Genomic DNA, 16,142 nt, shown 5'->3' with positions numbered 1-16,142 from the left:
CGTTTTCTAAGCCTTGCGAGTCAAGAACTGAGCCAGAGTGCTCTGCCTGTTAGAACCCCTGTGTACAGAGAGCGAGGACGGGGAGGGCGGGCAGCGGCGTCGGGTGAGCGGTGATGCTTCACGGGGCTGCTTCTCACACTTCTGCAGCCACCTTCCCCTCCACCTGCTGTGCTCACACCTTGTGAGTGTGTACGCGTGTGTGTGTTTATCCCCCAAAGCACAGGACCTGTGACCCTGACATTTCAAGTAAACTTGCCAAGGCAATGAGGTGTCCAATTTAAAATTCAAGTGTTCTGGGTATTTCAGGACATGTGACCAATGTTCAACACGTTCATTCCCATCCTGTCCCCCAAGGACACCCAGCGTAAGTGGTGTGCTGGAGTCGTGACCGCAGCGGCCCTGTGCCTCGTGAGACACACCCGAGGGAACTTCTGAACCGGCGGGCGGGCACCACAGGAAGCTCGCATCCCCTGTGCGGCGAGCAGACCTCTGGGCCCCAGGTGAGGGCAATGGCGCTGTCTCCCGTGACGTTGTGTGTTTCAGGCTGTTTTCTGCTCAGACCCTCCTGTGTCATTAACGTATGAGACCACAGAGCAGATGAACGCGGCCTTGTGTTTGACCCAGCATCGGGATGGGAGAGCTGGCCGTCAGAGGAGACAAGTTCGTTTGTTCCGTCCGGGGTTGACCCGCCGGAAAAGGCCGTCCCTCTCTTTGTGTTCATTCCTTTTTCAACTTGTCCTGTGTTTCTTATCAGTGTCTGCCAGCCATGAGGATTAGTGGCCTGGAGTTCACCCTCATCGTCACTCTCTGCCTAAATTATTTATCTAACCATTTGTATTGATAGTTTATGCTGGATAGGCGAGGGACTATTCCCCGCCCCCCTCCCCCCCTCCCCCGGAAGGATTTCCAAGGGGATGGGAGGAGACCTAGAAAAACACCAAAAAATTCTTTGACTTCATCTTTGGACTTGGGTCACACTTCAGGGCGGTGGGTTGGGCGGGGGCCGGGGGGATGGGGTGAGATGGAATGTAGACCAAGGCCTGGGTCCAGATCTGAAATCACGTATCTGGCTGTTCCTTTTATCTTTTCTTTGAGGCAAGACTTCACTTCTTTTCATGCAAACTCAGGCCAAACTTGTGGTCAGGTTCTGCCCATCAAGGGAGCTAGGATGAGAAGGAGGTGGCAGGCAGGTCCAGCTCCCACCAGGAAAGCCCCTTTCTCACGCCTCCTTGGCTTTCGCCTAGCACTCAATTTCTTCTAACCGGTGAAAACCGAAGCCGGTATTCAAAAGAAAAGCACAAATTTGGTACCTTGATTGGTGAGGTTCCTTCTCATCATGTTATTCCCAGGGCATTTGTCGAGGCACCTGCTGAAGCCCTGTTCTTGCCCAGATGTGTTTCTTGTGCAAAAATGGTTGCCCTGACCCAGACCTGCTTCCAGAATGTGTGTCTCATCCCTTCCCTCGGCAAGCCTGCAGGTCCTCTTCTGGAGCCTCCTTGCGACCAGTCCTCCAGATTCTGGCTCATTCATTTCAAAGACTGTTTACTTTATTTACTGAAATTGCATAGTTTTTTAAAAAACAATTTGAGCTTGTATATGAGTTCTTTAAAGAGAGGGGCTTATGTCCTCTGCTAATTGAGATTTTGGCCTGTTTTTTAGATTTTGATATACTTACTTGGAAATTGATTTTAAAAATTTGTAGATAATACCATAAAGACCCTAGTAAATAGCATTAAATTTAACTTTTTACAAGAGATTTGTTGAAAAGTTGTTTAAGGTTTCAAGGGCAATTTGTACTTATTAGATATCTATCCTGTTGGCCTGATATAGGACAAAGTGCTGAGAATAAAAGATCCAAGGACATAACCAGACTTCCACTCCTGGGCATACACCTCCAAAATGAGTACTATGTCCACCAAAGATGTGTGCAAGAATGCCCATGGCAGCATTGCTCTTCAAGCCACCACCTGGGTTCCAGATGGCAAACATCTGGTGACAGAAGAGTGTGGTGCAGCCTTTCAACCTACAGCAATGTGGTGGGACTGGTCACAGCTTCATGGCACCACCTGGGGACCTGTGTTGAAGCGAAAGTGGGCATCTCCCAAGAGCACACGCTCTACGGCTCCACTTATATTAAGTTCAGAACAGGCATAACCCATCTATGGTGACAGAGGGCAGAAGAGCGCTGACCTCTGGGGTATTGGCTGGGAAGGGCGGGGGTGGGCGTCTGCGGTCCTAGAAATGTGTCCATCTTGATCTGCTGGGGTTATACAGTGGGTGCACGTGTATAAACACAGGCTGAGCCATACGGTAAGATGGGTGCATTTTCTACATGGAAATTATACCGCAATTAAATAGCTTAAAAGGAAAAGATGGACAATACAAAGTCCCTGACCTCAAGGAGCTAATAGTCTAGTAAGAGAGAAGAACGTGGAAGGGAATCATTCCCTGCCTTGTGCCGGGAGCTCCCCTAGAGGTTTGTAGGAGGAGCAGCAAAAGGACACAGGAGGCATCACTATCACCCTGACACTGCTCTCCAGATCGCCAGATCCAGAGAATATTTCCCGGCTCGTCTACTTTTTGACCTCTCTGTGGCATTCGGCTTTGCCAGCTGCACTCATTGTCAGGAACACCCTCTTCCTCACGTAGCCTCATGGCAACACTCCCCACGGATCCCCTCCTCCCTCTCGCTGTTCTGGTTCTTTTCCTTTCCAGCTCCTTCCCCGGGTCTTGTCACCCTGAAGGGTCTGTCTGTGGCTGTCTCTCTCTCACCCTGGTCTCCGGGCAACCTCGTCCATCCGGGCCCACGGTTTTAGCTGCCCTCCCCCCGTGTCGCTGACTCCTAATTTGGTGTCTCCAGCCCACATTTTCATCCCCACCTTCAGAGCTGTGTACGGACGTGCCAGCTGGACACCGCCCGCCGGGTGTCCTGCAGAAGCTCACATGTAACATCCCCAAACCGCGCTCTTGCTCTGCCTCTCCTCCCAGTCGCCCCTCTTTCTGTTTTCCCTCATCCAGGAAATGGCCGCTGGGTGCATCCTTGCCTTTTCTCCCAGGCTCAGTTAGAGGATCTCTGTCTGCACGTCTGTCTCCCTGGCACACACGGTTCACGCTCAATCAAAGCTGCTGTGCACCCGCCTCCAGGAAGCCCACCTGGGTTAATGCTTGGTGGAGCCTGATTAGGCCTACCATGCTGTGTTTTCTGACCGGATTTACCCTTGCTCCACAGCCTTCCTGCCTCCCCCCAGCGCTGTCTGATCGTGGGTATCCTGGGTCCTGTGTTCCTTCCGTCAAGTGTCAGAACCGCAGTTACTGACTTGAGCAAAAGGAGGATGCACTGAAAGAGCTGGATTTGACCTTGGCGTAACTGAGTCCAGGGGCTTTGACTAGGTCTCTGCCCTCCAGTGTGCTCTGGCCCTCAGACCTGCTCTCCTGCCTGCTGGCCTCACTCTCAGGGGGCCACGGAAGGCTCTGACGCTCCATGACTCTGTGGTTGGTACTCCTCTCCATGCCTCTCCACCACACCTCCCAGAGAGTCTCTCTGGCCTTGCTTGGCCCATGAGCTCCCCTGGGCTGACCGCTGAACAGGGCATGGAGGCTCCAGGGTCCAGACCAGTGCCCACGCCCACCTTGGGAGCTGCTGCGGAGCTGCTGTCAGAGGAGGGAAGGAGCGTTGACGGCCCCCCACCAAGTCCGCTGCCGGGAGGGGCTGGCCACAGCGCCGCATTGGCGGCAGCGCCGTGAGCCGAGCCTCACCGGCCTCCCTCCCGGGCGGCAGTTCCGCCTCCGCGTCACCCCACCCATCACTGCCTCTCCCTCAGCCACGCGGTTCCTAGGACGGGTCGTTGTCAGGGACACAGCAATCGAAGAGAGGGACCCTGTCAGCCTGTACTTGCAGTTCGCCCTCTGCCCTTACGCCCCCTGCCCTGTCCCCTGTCTCGGGAGCGAGGAAGGGAGATGCAGCCGCCGGCCGGGCCGGGCCGGGCCGGGCCGGGCGGGTCGCTGGGAACCATTGGTCAGTGCGCAGAGCGATGCTTCTGGGGGGGGGGGGCTCCTTCCTCCGCACGGCGCCCGGCCCAGGCTCCGGCCCCCGCCCCTGCGCCCCTTCAGACCGGGAGCGGCAAGCGTGTCTGGGGAAGAGAAAGAGCTGCCGCCCTACAGCTGACGCCAAGATGAGTCAGGACAGTGCACGGAGCTCTGGGGGCCGGGCCCCCGCCCCCGCATGTGCGCCTCTGTGGCCTCCTGGTCTGCTGGGACATCATCCAGGTCCCAGTCCTGGCTCCGCCCCTGAGGTTCCGCGTGCGCTCACACCTGCGCCGACCCCGCCGTGGGCCTCGACCTTCCGTCAGTAGAATGAGAAGCAGGGACACAAACAGTCCTTTTAACTCAAAAAGTTTCTCTGATTCTGGGGTGTTTCACTTGGGGAGAAAAACCACCACACACGCAACAATACAATCCTATATCCTGGAGTTGATTTGATAAAAATCACCATACACCATTGAAACTCTCCAGTAACTTACTAGTAATGCATTTCCTGATGAGGGGAGGGAAGGCCGTGGTTTCTTTCTGTTCTACTGGCTCAATGTGTGCCGTTCCCTAAAATAAAATCAGCTTGGTACAAAGCCGCTGAAAGTTTTATGTGGTCTTAGCACACACCACACCTAAACTCAGCGGGACATTGTTTCCTTGTTACAGGGCACGTAACAGAGAGCCCCAAATAATGGCTCAGCTGTCCAGCGTACACTTACTGGATCAGCAAAGTTAACAAATGATATCTTATTCCTGGCTGCTTCTGCTGAAACGCGATCCTTCCAAAGGCGAATAAACTGTTCCCACTCGGTGACCTTCCTCCTTTCAGGGAATGAACATATTTGCTTCTCTCCAGCGAGGCCTTTTCCCCTCCCCGCAGAATAAACCAAAACATCTGGAGAAGCTGTGGGATCTCTTTCAAGAAGATTACACGTTCTTTTCGGCTCTGACTTTTCTGGGAGATGAATCTTGACGATGTGAAATTAGAAGCTGGTGTTCGGGCTTCACGGGAGACCAGCCCGACCGTCCCTGGGAAGCTGGCCCATCTCTCTCTCTCTCTTTCTCTCTCTCTCTCTTCTTCTCACTCTTTCCTTGTGATGTTTCCCTGACCCTTGAGAACACAAGGCGCAAAGAAACTGCCCCCTCCCTTCTGTCTCCCTGGCAGGGAGTGGCCGCCTGTGAGGGACTTGGCATTGCTGACACCTTCTGCCTGTCCTCTGGGCGCCACCTGAGGCCCGGGCTGCTGGTCGCTGGGCAGGTCTGGTCTCGGCACTGGACACCCCTCAAGGCCACCGAGCTCCTACCTCTGATGGGAGTAAGTTACGGCCTTGAGGCAGGCGGACTGGCTCTGTCCCGTTCGCAGTGAGGGGCTTTGCAAGTGCTGGCGTGTCATCCCTCATCATCCCCTAATCGTGTCCTGTGTGACGGGCATGGGCCCGTTAGGGACAGGGCACAGGGACCACCTTCAGGCTGAGAGGGAGGACAGGGCCCAGCTGTAGGGCAGCCTAGGAAGGAGTCGGTTGCCCCTCAAGGCTCTGCCCTCTTTGCTGCCAGCTGGAAGCTGCTGGTGAGGCTCTCCAAATCCAGCTTTCACTGATGTTTGGTCAGAAAGAAAAAGGGTGGGGTGAACGGTCGGTCGCCCGAGTGCCAATGGTGACAAGCATTTTGACCACTACGGGAGCCGAGCCGAGGGTGTGGGTCCTGAGTCACGGGCGCTGGGAGGATGGGTGTTTGGGGAGACGACATACCTTCCCCCAGGGTATGGGCAGCGGGGGCTGTGTGTGTGTTTGGAATAAAGAGAGCGATGGGAAGACCAATAATCGGGGTGGAGAAAGGTCTAAAGAGCCTGCCTTGTGTGCGCTGGCGGGCTCGCTATAGGTGGAGTGTGAAACATGAACTGTTTACACAGCTCTCATTTCCTTGTATTAAGAACACAGAGCGAGCTGGGCACGGAGCTCAGCGGGGCTGCCTTCTTCTCGGCTGCAAACCACTTCTTTAAGATGGACCCTTAGACTTTGGAGGAAGCCGCTTTCCACCAGACCTGGCAGGGCTGGAGTAGCGCGTGCCACCAGCTGAGCAAACAAACCTGAGAAAGAGAACTTGGGTGCACTCGGGTTAGCGGCCCCGGGCTGGAAGGCTCCCTCCCTCCCCTCCTGCTTGGCCCCGTCCCTTCCCAGTCTCCGGGGTGGCGTGGGGATGGGGGCTTCCGCAGAGGAGGTCCTCAGGTAGGGGATGGGGCCCTGCAGCGCGTTGAACGTGAGAGATTTACAGTCTTCTACTCCTGACTTTTGTTTAATGGAAACCAGAGGTATAAAAACTAGGCAGCAAGTAACACCATAGCAGGAAATAAAAGGGGTGGGAGGGGGAGAAAAGGGTACATTTGAATGGGGCGCAGTCTTTATCAGCCCCCCTGCACGCAGCTGATGTGGCCTCTGGCGCCCGATGGGGGTTGCAGAGCTGTCTCTGGAGGGTCACCGGGTCTAGAAATCCTGAGAAAGACGTGGCCTTTGGTAAAATCCCAAACGGGCTTTGTCAAGAGTTTTCCTCTTTTGCTTGGAAATCTTTATTCTAAGAAACATTTCATACATTTGTTTCTGGTTTGTTTTATATTTTCCTGGAACTAGTTGGGTTAAAAAAGTACTTGATGCCTGAAAAGCCCTTTATGGTGTGTGCATGTAAAGGTGTCTCTGTGTGGGAAATACAGGATATTCATACTTTTTCTTTCAGGGAACTAGCAAGCTGAGCAAAAGCTGATGTTCTGAACCTTTATCCATGGTTTCCAAGTGGGTGTTTTTTCCCCGACGATTCCTGAGGACAGAACTCTCACTTTTCAGTACAACTCCCTGCGCGGAAGAATAAATCCTGCTTTTAGAGCCTTAGGTATTTCTTCCCTTTTTTCCACACTCACACCTGGGTTCTGATTCATCAGCTAAATTCAGGTGGAAGAAATCAGATGCTTATAAAAATATTCTAAAAAGTCATGCCTAACCTTTAAGGGGAAAGGGCTAGATGTTTCATTAAACATTTATCACTTTTTGGGCGGGAAATAAACTTTATTTTCCTCTCTTGGGGAATTACCCAGAAGCAATAAAATGCTCTTTTATAACTGAATATCCCAGTTTACATCTCGTGGAACGAAGCAAAATAAATATAAAGTTTAAAAATAAGGTCATGGCCCATATATTTTAAAAAGCGTTGTCACCATGGGCCAACGCAGCTCAAATATGTTTCTTTCATGTTTAACTGCATGGGGGTGCACAGATTTCCCCCCCTAATATCAGTCTTGTTTCTCAATTAACTGTCTGATTTCTGCTGTAGTGTTTGATTAGAAAAAAAAAAGGAGTAGTGATGGAATCTTACGTCTTATTTAAAAAATAAAACATTATCAAAATCTGAGAATAATTCCTGGGAATGAATTCCTTTTCTCCCTTCTCCACTTGATCCTTCAAATTTTTCTTTGGTGGCTTTACTTTTGTTTATTTTCAAGTTTCACTTTCTCTTGGATTTTATATGCACCTTCTCTGCGAAGAGTTCGTCCTAGTTTAAATGCCTTCTCCCTGCATATTCAAGTATCAGGAAGGAAATGGTATGGGGCCCGGGATTTGCTCCCAAACAATGCAGGGGTGTGAGAGAAGGAGGGGATGCGGGTGAGGGTGCAGGTGAAACCAGCTTGGTCGTGAGCTGATCACCGTTGAAGCTGCATGTGGGGCACACGGAGGTTTATGACATTATTCTCTTTGGAATGTGCTTGAAATTTTCCATAAAAAAGTTTTCCTCAATTCTCACCAGTCTTCACGTTTCTCTTTTACTGGACTCTGGGTTGTCAATCCATGTTTCCCTCCTTGAGACCCCAAATGTTTATTCTGGAAAGGACACCACTTCGCCCAGTTGACCGGCTCTGACGATGGGATTTTTGGAGCTCTTTCTGAAGAGATTGTGAGTGGAAGGCTGTCCTGTGGCTATTTCTCAAATCCAGACTCCTCTAGAGCAGGTGGGCGAGCTCTCAGCCGCCGTAGGGCATCTGTCTAAAGCACCTACTTAAACTTGTAACACATTGGAACAGGCATCTTGATACAGCCCCTGTTAGACACGGGGGCAGAGGAACTCCAAAGGGAAGAGTTCGAACTCTGTCCACAATTGGGGATTGGATACGTTCAGAAAAAGCTCATGGGACGTCTGGGTGAGGGCGTCACCCACTGAGGCCGGGAGGCAGAGATGGACTTGAACCTCTGAAAGTCTTTCCACTTTACCAGGCTCCTCAGAACACAACAAAACTTACTTTTATTCTCTCTCTATAAGGGTAGGATGGATAACTAATAAAATCATAGGTAGATAATGGTATCAGAATTCCAAATTGCTTCAGTAGGCAAGAATCATGAACTAGAGGCAACAAGGTAAACTATAATATTAATGGTTCTACGTCCTGCATTTGGGTGAGAAGGACCAATGGCAGTTGTGTAGCAGAGACCTGACATTAGACACATACAAAAGGCCTGGGATCTCAGAGGATCTAGTCTGAGCCACGGTGAAATGCAGTTACTGAAAAAGCCAACACTCTTCAAATTGCATGAATGCATTTATAGCATCCAGATTGAGGGAGGTAATAGTTCCCTATCAGGGTGCCACACTCTAAGAAAGGTATTAAAGCACTGGGAAAATACAGAAGCAAGTGAGTAGGATGGAAAGGAGGCTGGAAGTGATCATTTATAGGATCATGAAAGGAAACAGAAGTAGCTAGGGTCACAGCTTTCTAGATGGAGGACAAAAGGGGCCCCAGGAAGCTGGGAGGTACTCACAGGGCACAGAGAGGGGAGTTTGGGAAAGCAACCTTGTAACGCTGTTGATGAAATCCTGGGCTCACCCCCGAGCTGCACCGGAATGAATTGCATTCTAATCAGCACATAAAGGACTTTGAGAACGGATTTAATAGGTAGACCATGCAGGTCCCAGACCAGTCACTGGGCACCAAATGTATGGGGCAGATCCAAATAACACTACAAAGGCTTTGAAAAGTGACCTGACCTGAAGACCACAAAGACGATGGGTGGGAACTTGCAGCCTGAACCAACCCAGGTTGACTGTCTGCTAAAACAACAGTATCAATATTTTCTGTATATTTTAACCAGACCCAGAGTCTCATAACGTAATAGTCAAAATGTGACCCAGAATTACTTGGCATAGAAAGAATTAGAAAAATATCAACTGGCGTGGCAAAAGGCAGTCAACAGACACCAATAAGGTGACACAGATGTTGGAATCGTATGACAAATATATTAGAGAAACTATTATGAAAATGTTCCAAAAAACAATTGTGAACACAGTTCAAAGAAATGGAAAGAACTGGAAAGTGAAATAGCTGAAATAAAAAACTCACTGGATGGGCTTATTAAGATAATATAATTTGTTCCTAAGGTAATGTATTAATTATAAGTGTATATAATTTAGTTTTTTAAACAATGACTCTTGTTAATGTTTGCAAACTCCTGAAAATTTAACAGTCAGCTCTTGTGAGCCGATACAAGGCAGCTCACAACACAACTGTCTACCGTGAACAGTCTGTGTCAGTGGACAGTAAAATATCCTGCACTGTAGGACTTGCTAGAGAATTTAATATAGAGACAGACACTGTGAAACACCAAGTGGGGGCTGAACGTGCATTTCTAAGTAGAGTTGACTTGTGTCCGGGGAATGGACGTACTTTGGGAAATGCTGACCCAAACGAACAACTCACCCCACAACGCTCTAACCCCACGCTCCCCCGGCTGCGTTCTCATCTCTCTCTGGCTCTGCAGCCACCTAAACCCTTGCATCCACCCCAGCCCCAGGCCTTTAATCTTTTCTGTGTCTTCTTTCTACACGCTCCTCTGTAACTCATCTCTTGGCACAAAGCAAGCCCTCGTTACTGTTTTCTTCACAGACAGCAGCCAAGTTTAAAATTTGGACTTAACCAGTAACAATTTTCTCCCATTGCTTTTTCCCAGATTTAAGAGAGAACCTCAAAACTGTCTCTCACAGTATCCATATGCTTTGCAGCTACTAAATCACAGACAAGATGGAGACCATCTCGTAAGCTTGGCAAGGCAAACCTCTGAGAGAGTTTCAGACAGCAGTTCCCTTCCTGGTGGCCAGATGATCTGTCCTCAGATCTCTGTGTTGACCTTCCTCCCACCCGAAACCCTCATTAACAGGAGTGGAAAGAGCCAAAAGTCCGAGATGATGTGATTTCCCCCCTTGGTTCTCGGATGGACAATCCATCACAGGCTTTCGTCGGCATCCCTGGGTCTTGTTTGGGAAACGCTACTTTTTATTACTTTAGAATATGTTTATGTCCATGAATATCATCCGGAACTACAGGAATTTGACTCGATAGCTAATTTCTCTTCATTTGCACACAGCTGTTTCACCCGTGTTGGCAATTTTCCTGAAGAAAAATGTTGCCCCTGGTGGAGTGGGAGCGTCTTTCGATGTTGCCGGCGTTTCAGCGACAGATGACGTGCTAGAGCAAGCTGCTGTCCAGGGGTGTGGGCCCCCTCGCCGTGGCCCGGCGTGCGGATTGTGAGAGCAGTTGGGGCCTGGGGCGTGAGGGGCTGGCGGGGAAGAGTTTGAAAACCTGAAAACCTGCCTATCCCTCTTTGGGAACCAATATTTAAACTTAGACTGGTTGGAATAATCAAATTCAGAGCAGAAGCTGACACCACAAGACACCATCTCTCCACTCCTTTTGTGGGCACTTTAAAGTCGTAACTTAGACTTTGACAAATTGGCGTTAAGGAAGATTTGTTAACACACTTGCGGATTACCAGCATCAGGTGGTTGGTTTGCTTTCTGCTGGCTTGTTCAAGAGGGTGGGATTGTCTGCACACACGGTGCAATTCATCAGAGTCAGCGTCGGGTCTCTTTTCTATAAATAGTAATACACTTCCTTCCTTTAGACATGCTGGGTATTTTGGAATATGTAGATTTATTTACTTTTTTTAACTACTTCTAAAATTTGTGGTCTCATCAGAGGGACAAATAAGTTCCAGCATTTTTCCTCTTCCTTTGCGCCTTTAACTCCTGAGATAGAGCTTGTGGGGCTGCCTTGTCCAGTCGGAGACACTGTTCTCAGCGTCACGTTTTTGATAACTTCTATTTGTAACACTGATCGTAGTTTCAAGATCTGGGACTCCATTTAGTCATAAAGAGATCCTCTAGGCTGCAGAGGGTAGAAATAATAGATATATCAGGTATTCTAATTATTTGCCAGTCTTAATGGGCAAGATATAACTATTTTTATTTCAACCAGCTTCCGTGTTGCTGATGGTTTGCAAATACATCGCATACCTGTGTTCACATTGGTCCATCAGCTACGTGGGCAAAGTGTACCCCCATGGAAATGAATAAAATCAACGTAATCCTTTTGAAAAGAAAGAACGGCAAATCTTACCCCGCTTATTGTACGCAGTGTTTGGCTTAACTCAATAATACATATATAATTTGTGATGGGTTAAAAATGAAGTTATCTTTCTTATAAAGATGGTTGTATTGCTGCTGTTACTGTTAAGAGCTAAGGAAAATCTTCCCTTTCATGTTTGCAGAGTTACACACCCGCCTTTAATCTGTGGTATCAGCGTTTGTCCAAAAGCAGTTGTTTTTGAGGGAGGATGGTCCAGGCGAGGCAAAAGGAAAACAGAAAATTCTTTTAAAAAGAAAAAAATGAATCTGAGCTGTATATTTAAAACAGAGAAACTAGCACTTTCCAAGGTAAATGAGAAAGAGCTTATCTTATTTTTCTCAGAAAGAGATTTGAAAGCTAATCCATTTATGATTTTAAAGTCATAAATGGATTGGTAAAATAGTGATAGATTCAGTGTGTATTTTATAGTAGCGCGGAATTTAAAAAATAGGAACTCCTACAGTATTATTTCACCCAAAGCATAATAAATACAGAGAGGAAGGTCACTGGAGTTGATGATTTATAAAATACTGTAGCTCAAGAGACCTCTAACATGGTGAGGAAAAGCTTGAAAAGGGCCTTATTCTGCGCAGCGTTTGCAACATGCCCTTCCACCAATTAACACGAAGACGAATCAAGGGAGGCCAGCTTTGCCTTTTTTCTTTCGGGTCAAGGAAGTCACTGAGATATAATTTCGTGTCCTACTTTAAGAATTTGGGATCAGTGTTATCCTGATTTAGGCCGTGTTTTGATGGATTATCCTGGGAAAGGAGAGTTGCCACAGTGCGCGGCCAATTTAATTCCTCCGGAAAACGACGCCGTGGTTTCGTATGTCTCCCGCGAAGTCCACGCCGGGGAGAGGAAACCTGAGCGCGAGGCTGGTCCCAGGTGCTGGGTTTCTAGGGGCCAGGGCCTCACCTGACAGGTAGACACTAGCACGTTCAAGTGATAGATCAGACTGTGAACTTCTCTCGGGCGGGGATCGAGGGGCATCAGACAGGAAGAAAAGATTCTAGGTAGAATCAAGCTTCACACTTCTCAACCGTATCCAAGAGTCACACGTGTTCTCTTCAGTTCCTTGCCCTGAGGACCGGCCTTCAGGGACTTGAGTCCAGGCCTAAAGCCCTCTCAAGTGTCCCCTGACTTCGCCATCTGAGACCCGGCCAAGACTGGTTGAGGTGGCCTGTCCTACTGCAGGGAGCTCAAACGCGCTTACTTTTGCTTAATTAACAGTGACGAGACTGGTGGTCTTTCAGGGGATTCAGCAGTCATCGTTACATGGTGGTTCTGATCTCTTCAGTTTATGCTCCACTTGTCTGCTGAGCAGCCGCTTGATCTCTGGATATAGTTGGGCGCGTATGTAGTTTCTGAGCGAGTGCTGACCCCAGCAGCGCGGCGGGCGTGGTGCCTTGGGGATGGCCGTCGTTTGCTCCCCGCTGTCTGAAGCTGTACGGAGCATCCCCAGTGCCTGGCTCCCGCTGTCGTGGCCGCTGGGGCCAGCCAGGCTCTGTCCCTTTCCAGGGCAGGGACCCTACTTGCTGAGCGTCCCACACCACCTGCTTAGCTTTGATCCTGGAAAAAACCAGGAAGCCGCTAGAGCTGGGTATTCTGCTCAGGTGACCAGGATGGAGCAGAGTTAACGAGGCACAGATGCCCAGTCGAGGAACACACCGAGCGGCTGGGCGTGCGGACCCTCAGGTTTACACCTGGCTTCGGTGTGTCTGGGGCTGAATCCTGCTGTCAGCTGTCAGCCTGTCTTCACAGCAACGCTGAGTTTTCCATCGAGCAGGATGTTAGATTAGCTAAGTCATCTCCACCTGGCTTTTGACAGCAGAAGAGGTTGGGAGAGGGAAGAAAACCTGCCTCCTACTTCTCCCAAAGCTGAGGAGCTGGCGAGTGTGTCGCTCTTTATAAATCCATAGACTTCTCTTTACATTTTCATGCAACACAGACAAATGGGATTTTAGATCTGAAGTTCCAGAGAGACTGCTTAGCAGGGTCGTTCTCAGCTTAGGTCATGCCCCTGGTGTCTAGGGAGAACGGCTGTCAGGTTTAGCAAATAAAACTACAGGAAGTACAGTGAAACTTGAATTTCAGATAAACAACAAATAATTCTTTAGTGTAAGTATATCCCAAGTATTGCATGGGACATACGCTAAAATATGACTTGTTGTTTATCTGAAATTCAAGTTTAAGTGCGTGTCCTGTATTTTATCTCGCAGCCCTCCTAGGGGTTCATGAAATGGGCCTGGATTACTATTTGCGTGTAGTTCTGGGGTCTTTTGGGCACGCTATGACAGGCCTACGCTTCCCAGAATGATCTATCAGTTTGCTTAGGTGACACGGGGAGAGACTCTGGCAGTGAGGAACTACAGCAAAAGGTATTTTCGTGTAGAAGCGGCAGTCTACTGTGGGAAAGAAAAAGGCAAGTATGACTCTGGGTCTTTGGAGTTCAGGCTTCAGGGAGGGGAAGTGCCTCGCAGAGATCTGATGTGTAGTGGTTGAAAATAATATTCAGCTGTCACAACTCGGTTTAAAACTGTGTCTTTCTATCATTCTTGCCAGGCTCACACCCTGTGAAAGTCAGGCAGGGAGTATATTCTATGACACCAGGCTGATTGCGGCCAGATGTTAATCTCGCTGTTTACTCTATTTTATTGCTGTTATATTATCTTTTTACTGCAGAACAGTGACATGTAATGAAGCTCCTAATACACAGTAGTCAAAATCGGCAAATTACAAGGTCTGGGAAGCCTATGTTCATCCTGAAAGTTTTTTTCAATACCTTCCCCCCTTTTCTGAAATCCACTCATTTATCTTATAGCTAAGAGCCCTGCATTTACACTCTGAAAAAACATCCCCGACTCCTGGGGAAAATACGTTGATGTAGTTATTGTTTTCGTTATCGGACATCACGTTCCCATTAGGACGGGAAAGAGCCCTCCCCGCCGAAGGGGAGCTTCCCGGAGCGCCAGCTTGCTGCGGAAACACGTCAAGTCCCACAGCGCCCCCGGCTGGCCGGCAGAGGGAGTGCGCACCTGTGGGAAGCAGCCGGGAGGAGGTCGGCCGCCCGCCCCCGGCAGATTCCTTTGCTGGTCCAAGCACAGGCGATGGGGGATGGAACATAAGTGGGTGGTTGGAATCTGGCCATTTTGAGGAAGAATAGCAAAGACGACATAAAGACGTGTCCATGACACTAGACGGTAAATAAGAACGAAACTCTGAATCGTCTGAAAGTGAGTATTTCAGTATGACGTCGTTGCACAGCCTCTGAGGCTTTCCCCTCTCCTCTGCGTTGGGAGAGATGCTCGCAGACAAAGAAAGTTAAAATCGGGCGCAGTTCTCAAGAGAGGGAGAGGCAGCTGGATCCGGCGCCGAGCCTGTAAGCGCAGGCAGGGTTTCAGTTTGCTCGGGGGCTGCAGGCGCCTGGGTGTCAGGTGCTGTGGCTGCAGCCCCCGGAGGGCGGCAGGCGTCCACTTGCTCTGCGCTGAGAGCCCCTGCGATGTCAGCAGGCCTTCGTCCGTCCGGCCAGCGCCGTGGCCCACCTCCCCTCTCCTTTCGGACGTCTCAGTGTCAGGGGTGGGCAGCGGGTCAGGACCACCTGGTCCAGCCTCTGGTCTCACACTGTAAGCCCCAGGTGACTGGTCTAAAGTCACAGTATCATCTCTGTCCGGATATTTTATTTCCACCGGCTGCGGTGTTGCAAATGACCTCGTAGCTTATTCTGTTTTTAAACTTCTCGGTTTTGGTGGCAAAATTGATCTTCAAAGAGAGGTTACACAGAGGATGGATTGTCGTAGAGGGACTTGGGAGGTGGTTACCCAGGTGCCTGGCCAAACCTGCTCAGATACTGGCTGTTATTGCTTTTAGAGTCTGTTTGGTTCACGGAAGTGTATGAAGTCACACCCCCAAACAGATGAAGGGTTAGTCTTGGTCTGCTGGTGAGTTATTCTTCCGCGGCCCCGGTATGTGAAGTCGAGGGTAAAGCCTTACACTCAAGGCGGGTCTAGAGCAAGGGTGCTGTTCTTTACGGGCGCAGGTAGACCAAGTTAACCTCATGGCCAAATTAAAATGCTTAACAAAATGGAGCGATCTTTTAGTAAAACTAAACAAGGCAGATAAACTCGTAACATCTCAGATACTTTAGTTTTCTTTCATAGGCCAAAGAACTCTGAGTGTGTTTAATTCTTCTGAGTCTGAGGTTTATAAAATTGAAGAACCTGAAAACAAAAATCCAAAAACCAAAAAAACCAGACTCGGGTTGACTGTCCTAAAAGGTAATGGTCCTTAAAGCATCTTCATAGTTTGGGCCAGGCTGCCAGACTTTTTAAATAAATTGTGGTAAATAGAGCGATAGAAACGAATTATGTGTGGAGGGTATTCTCTCAGAAATCTAGTCTGGAAATCTCATTAGGAATTAGTTGCAAACCATCCTCCTTCACCCATGTTGTTGGGTTTATTTGGTCACTACTGTCCCTGTGAAAGGCAGCTGTTGGCCGTTTCGCCTCTGGTTTTCTGTGACCAATTTCCATAAAGTTCGTTTAGCAGTTCAAACTTTATTAAGACTCTTGACAAAAACAGCTGCTAGAAGCGCAAAGGAATGTAATAAAAAACACAGGGTCAGAAACAACCAGAGTCTGTAAAAGCAACATCCACAGTGCCCACGCCCCCCCAGGGG

At 49.2% G+C, this 16,142-nt stretch overlaps 1 long non-coding RNA gene across 3 annotated transcripts in view; it reads left to right on the top strand.

Moving 5' to 3' along the window:
• Positions 1-4,051: 4,051 nt before the first annotated feature.
• Positions 4,052-16,142, top strand: part of LOC309607788 — a 53,025-nt gene continuing 40,934 nt past the window's right edge. For all 3 annotated transcript variants that reach the window (XR_014232549.1, XR_014232550.1, XR_014232551.1), the window contains exon 1: positions 4,052-14,700. This is a non-coding gene — a long non-coding RNA (uncharacterized lncRNA). The remainder of the gene's footprint in view (positions 14,701-16,142) is intronic.

This window comes from Balaenoptera borealis, assembly GCF_965194805.1.
Source record: "Balaenoptera borealis genome assembly, chromosome: 12".
Lineage (NCBI taxonomy): Eukaryota > Metazoa > Chordata > Mammalia > Artiodactyla > Balaenopteridae > Balaenoptera > Balaenoptera borealis.
The sequence above is the reverse complement of the archived record's forward strand: the minus strand, read 5'-3'. Positions and strand labels throughout refer to the sequence as shown.